Here is a 6,007-nt window from a genome sequence, read left to right on the forward strand (position 1 = left end):
CCCCATCTCAGCAAAGCTAGAAGACACTCCCCTTGGTATGGCGAAGCAGGGGCTGCTTCCCTGGCCACTTCTGTCAAAAGGCCTTCACATCTGGGCTGCAGCCCTTCCTTCCCACCATTCTCCCTCCCACACTCTCCATTGCAGCCAGACTGGCCCCCTTGAGGGGAGGCTTCCTGGCAAGCCATGGTAGGACTGGGGGTGGAGTCACAGGCCCCAGGTTCAAAATCCCAAGTTTACCACTTGGATGTTATCTTTCGTTTTCAAAAAGGACCAAAATGACATCACCATGATAAAGTGAAGTTTCAGTGTATCCAGCTGTGGCTGATCAAACCAACATGAGCTCGAAATGCTCTATCACAGGTTGGGCACAGATAGTCCATTAGAATATTTGGGGTGGATATCCCAAATTTGTACATCCTGTGTTTACTCTGTGCTGTCTCAACTTTGCCTTGCTCAAAGCGCACAGCACCCTTTCTGATGTGGGCACACCATGCTGAACAGTCCTGTGCCAGTGTCTTCCATGCTGCACAGTCAAATCCAAAGTTCTTGAGAGAGACCTTGAGAGTGTCCTTATATCGTTTCTTTTGGCCACCACGTGATGGCCTGCCCCATGCAAGTTCTCCATAAAATAGTCTTTTTGGCAAGTATACATTTTACATTTGAACAATGTGGCCAGCCCATTGGAGTTGCACTCTTTGAAGCATAGTTGGAATACTTGGCAGTTCAGCTCGAGCAAGGATTTCAGTATCTGGTACCTTATCCTATCAGGTGATCCTCAGAATCTTCCTAAGACAGTTCAAATGGAAGAGATTCAGTTTCCTGGCATGGCTCTGGTAGACTGTCCATGTTTCACAAGCATATAACAATGAGGTCAGCACAACAGCTCTGTACACCTTCAGTTTGGTAGTCAGTTTAATACCTCTTCTCTCCCAAATTTTTCTTCGGAGCCTTCCAAACACTGAACGAGCTCTGGCAATGCATGCATCAACCTCATTGTCAATGTGTCCATCCCTGCAAAGTACACTACCAAGGTAAGTGAACTTATCCACAGCATTCAGAACTTCTCCATTTGTTGTAATTGATGGTTCCATGTATGAATGATGTGGTGGTGGCTGATGGAGCACCTGGGTTTTCTTGGTGTTAATTATTAGGCCAAAATTAGCAAAGAACTGATCCATAATTTGTTGCATCTCAGCTTCAAAATCTCTCCCTCTGTGGAACTGTTTCCCCCTCTGTAAAATGAGGGGCTTGGCTTCTCAGTTTCCTTCTAGCCTTAAATTGGTAATTCTGTGTTGTACCAAATATCCCATCTCCTCTCTCCACACCTTTGCATTGGCTGTCCCCAAGCTCTCCCTTCTCACCTTTGAAAGAAAGGCTCAGCTGATGGTTCCCTCTCCCAGACAAGAGAGTTTTCAGGATCTTCCTCCCCTCCCCCTGTGCTGCTTCCCTCCTGGCTCCCCGTCACCTATCTATCTGGTAGATCCCAACATATGTCAAGGGGTCAAGACTTTTTTTTTTCATTCTCCACAGAGGGCACTTAATCAATGCTTAGTCTGCTAAGATCACATTAGCTCTGTTGCTTGTTCTACTGTTAACTCTTATTACGTGGATTCATTATTGTTGTTTAATTCTTTTTCAGTTATGTCTGACTTTTCCTGACCCCATTTGGGGTTTTCTTGGCAGAGATACCAGAGTGGTTTGCCATTTCCTTCTCCAGCTTATTTTGTAGGCAAAGAGACTGAGGCGATCAGGCTAAGTGACTTGCCCAAGGTCACACAGCTAGAAAGGGTCTGAGGTTGGATTTGAACTCAGGTCTTCTTCACTCCAGGTCCAGTGCTATATCCACTGGGCCACCTAGCTGCCCCACGTTAAGTGTATAGTTCACTGAAATGATGAGATGTTCTTCATTCAAGCTGTTGTCCACCCACGGTCCCGTTCTATATTCATTAGCTGAGTTTCTGGAACCCATGTACAGGACTTCACATTGATCCCCATTAAAATCCATTTTTATGAAACACTTTCTATGGATTGAGTTCTGTGCTAGGCACTGTGGAGGAAGGCTAGGAGAACCAAGCCATGATCTCTAACCAGGGGAAACAAGACTCTAGGTGGGGCATAACAACTAAACTATACAACGTGGAAAGAGCTAAACCAAGTACTGGATAGTAGGGCAAGAGAAAGAAAGGGGAGATCAATGTGGGAGGGATTAATAAGGGATAAAAGGTTCTCTGGAGTTGATGGGACAGGAGCCAGGACTTGAAGGATGGCTAGGACTGGGACTCATGGAAGGGGAGAGGAAGGAGGAGGGCATTCTGGGTGGGTGAAAAACCAATGCCAAGATGGCATACCTTATTAGAGTGAGGATTCTGACTTCTGATGTAGAGGATTCCCATATCCTACAGTTTGCCCTAAGCTAATCCTCCTCCACATACTCCAGGTCTGTGGAAGCAATGTGATCCAGCAACAGGGCCACATATTCTGAAATCAGAGACATGGATTCAAATGCAGCGTCTGATATATATGACCTGCGTAAGCTCCCATCAGTGTGTTTATTTTGACTAGCCAGACAGAAGATATGTGTACTCAATGACTTTTTGTTTTGAGCTAATATAAGTTATTTAAACTCTCTAGGTCTCCGTTTTCTGATCTATAGTAAGATGGGCTCTGAAGTCCCTTCCCATCCCGAATCTATATTCCTCTATGCATTTTGTCACAGGTCTCAGAGTCCCCTTTGAAAAGAGAGAGTACTGGCAGAAGCTCTGTTGCCAGAGAATGCATGAATCATGGCCCCATCCCAGCATACTCAGAGCCTAAATTAACACTCCCAGTGACTAGAGATGCTGAAACAACGGGAATGCCCAAGAGAGCCAGGGAAGCAGCAGAACATTACCTAACAGCCGCCCCCACTTCAAGACCCACTTACCAGCCCCTGGGAAGGGCATCGGAATGAAGCAGAAACAGACTGACAAGCTCCATTTCATCAGTTCCCTCCCCGGCTGGAGGCCAGGCCAGAAGGTGAACAGAGGATGCCAGATTGTTGGTTTGGATAAAGGCGCTGCCAAAGAGAGAGAAATTTCAGCTTATCCCCATTTTGCAGATGACTACCATGAGACCTGGAAAGCACAGGAGCCAAACAGTCTACCAATTTGGAGTGAGTCATGCCTTATCCTGTTTCAATACCACAAGATCTGGGTGAGTACTCCTTCCACACATGACGCAGCTCTCTCCTAGGTGCTGCAAAGGTTTCCTGACGGTTCCCCTTCTTTTCATCCTCTCTCACCTCTGATCCACTTCATGTAGCTGCCAACATAATCTTCCTAAGGCACATGTCAAGCCCTGTCAGTCCTTTGTTCAAGAAAGTCCCATGGTTCCTAATTGCCTCTGGAGTAAGATACAAACTCCTCCACCTGGATTTTAGAGCCTTCCAGATGGTACACATCTGGAGCCCCTAGTGTTATCCATTGACCCCCCCCAAATCTACCCCAGATTCAGAGCACTTTCAGGGCCCACTCAAAACCATAGCTCATAAGCCCATATCAGTGTATGTATTTTTACTAGCCAGATACATCAGCTGATGATACATCAGCTGAAAACAGAAGTCACTTATGGAGTACACACCATAGCAAATAGAACAACAATTAAAAATCCCCCCATATACACACAGAATGGATTCTCCAAAAGGCTGCTCTGCCACCAAGAAAGTGGGACGCATAAACAGATAACATTCATCAGGCAGAACCGCGCATGGAGAGCACACAGTCAGGTGTCACATGTCGTCAAACATCCTCAGAAGCCACATAGTCCAAACCTTCTTCCTTTTATAAAGAACTAAATTAAATCCTAGAGAAGGGGTAGGATTTGCCAAAAGTCACTCAGACCTCACATGGCAGAGTCTCTGACTCCATAGCCAAGGTCCTGGCCATTTCATCCACCAACCAACCAACCAATCAGTCAATCAATGAGCCTTTATTAAGAAACTACTGTGTGCCAAGAATTGTGCTATAGGTGCTGGAGATACGGAGACAAACATGAAACCATTCCTGCCTTCAGGAAGCTTACATTGTAATTAATGGGGAAGACTCTGTGTGTGTGTGTGTGTGTGTGTGTGTGTGTGTGTGTGTAAAATAAGGATAATGGCCCTTACCTCCCAGGATTGTTGTGAAGAGGCAAAATTTATCAAATGGCTTGCAAATCTTAAAGTGATTTAAAAATAACAGCATTTATTTGATTTTTTAAGATTTGTAAAAAAAAAAATTATACTTATTGTTATACGAATTGATCTTCACAACAACCTTGAGAGGTAGAGGTTATTATTGTCCCCATTTTACAGGTGAGGAAACTGAGCCATAAATTAGGTAAGTGACTTGCCCAGGGTAACACAGCTAGTAAGTATCTGAGACTGGATTTGAACTCAGGTCTTCCTGACTCTGGATCCAGGGCTCTAACCATCATGCCACCCAGCTGCACTATGTCAATGCTAGTTGCTGTTATCATTATTATTTCTCATTGTCTACCCTATTATATATGTATTAAACAATCAGTCAATAAACATTTATTATGTACCAACTATGTGCCAGGCGCTGCACTAAGTGACAGGGCTACAAAAGAAGAGATGAAAGAAAGTCCCTGTCCTGGGGGAGCTCACACTCCAATGAGTAGTATATTTATGTCTATAAAAACAAAATAGAGACAAGGGAGGGAGGGCACTCACAGACCAGGAAGCACTTCATGCAGAAGATGGAACTTGAGTTGAGTCATGAAGGCAGTGAGAGATTCTATGAAGCAAAAGGGAGGAGGGAAGGCATTCCAAGCATGGGGAACAGCCAATGTAAAGGCTTAGAGATGGGAGATGAAGTGCCATGTGCAAGGAACAGAAACAGGCCAGTCTGTCTGGACCGTGAGAGTGGAAAAGGGAGTAATGTGTGATGAAGTTGGAAAGATGGGTTGGGGTCAGATGGCAAGGGGCTTTGTAACTCAATCAGTAAAGTCTGTATTTACATCCTTCAGGCAATAGGTAGGTAGCTTCTTGGGCTTATTAAGTAAGTAAGATAGTGGCTAGTTGTTGAGTTCTCTCAGTCTTGTCCAACTCTTTGTGATAAAGGTTGTCTTTCTGGGCGAAGTGGTTTGCCATTTCCTTCTCCAATTCATTTGACAGTTGAGGAAACTGAGCAAACAAGGTTAAGTGACTTGGATAGGGTCACACAGCTGGTAAGCATCTGAGGCCAGATTTGAACTCAGGTCTTCCTGACTCTAGGCCATTGAGTAGCCCAAGAAGAGAGAGAGAGAGAGAGAGAGAGAGAGAGAGAGAGAGAGAGAGAGAGAGAGAGAAAGAGAGAGAGAGAGAGAATGAGAGAGAAGATAGTGGCATGGTCAGATAAATGTTCCCTGATTACTTAACAGCATCAATCGAGTGGCCACTATGTTCAATACGCTGTGCCAGCAGAGGAGATGCTGATGACAAACAACATAGCCCCTACTCTCAAGAGGCTGAAGTGTGTGTGTGTGTGTGTGTGTGTGTGTGTGTGTGTGTGTGTGTGCGCGTGCATGTTGAATGAATACAAAATTAAAAAACAAAGGAGGGTGTGTGCAGGAGATGTAGGGGGAGAGGGGGTCAGGAAAGGCTTCCTGATGAGTTTTGAAGAAAATCAGAGATTCTGAGAGGTAAAGGCCTTGAATGCCATGCTAAGGAATCATTATTCTATCCTATGAGCAATGGGAAATCTTTAAAGAATTTCAAGCAAGTGGATGATATGGTCAGACCTTTACTTGAGAAGGTTATTTGGGCAGCTGTGTGTCAGATGCCCTGAAGGACTGGAGAATGGTCAAGAGGTTATTACCACAGTTCAGAGCAGAGGGGGGGAAGAATGAAAGCGGTCTTACAGAGATAGAGCCAAATGACTGGATACAAGGATGAGGAAGAGGCATCTGGTCAATGATGCCATGGGGCCACATTGACTCCAATGACCCTTCCTCCTCTAACTCTGACTCTGGGCTTTCAAACCTGGCT

Source organism: Notamacropus eugenii, chromosome 1 (genome assembly GCF_028372415.1).
Source record: "Notamacropus eugenii isolate mMacEug1 chromosome 1, mMacEug1.pri_v2, whole genome shotgun sequence".
In the NCBI taxonomy this organism is placed as follows: domain Eukaryota; kingdom Metazoa; phylum Chordata; class Mammalia; order Diprotodontia; family Macropodidae; genus Notamacropus; species Notamacropus eugenii.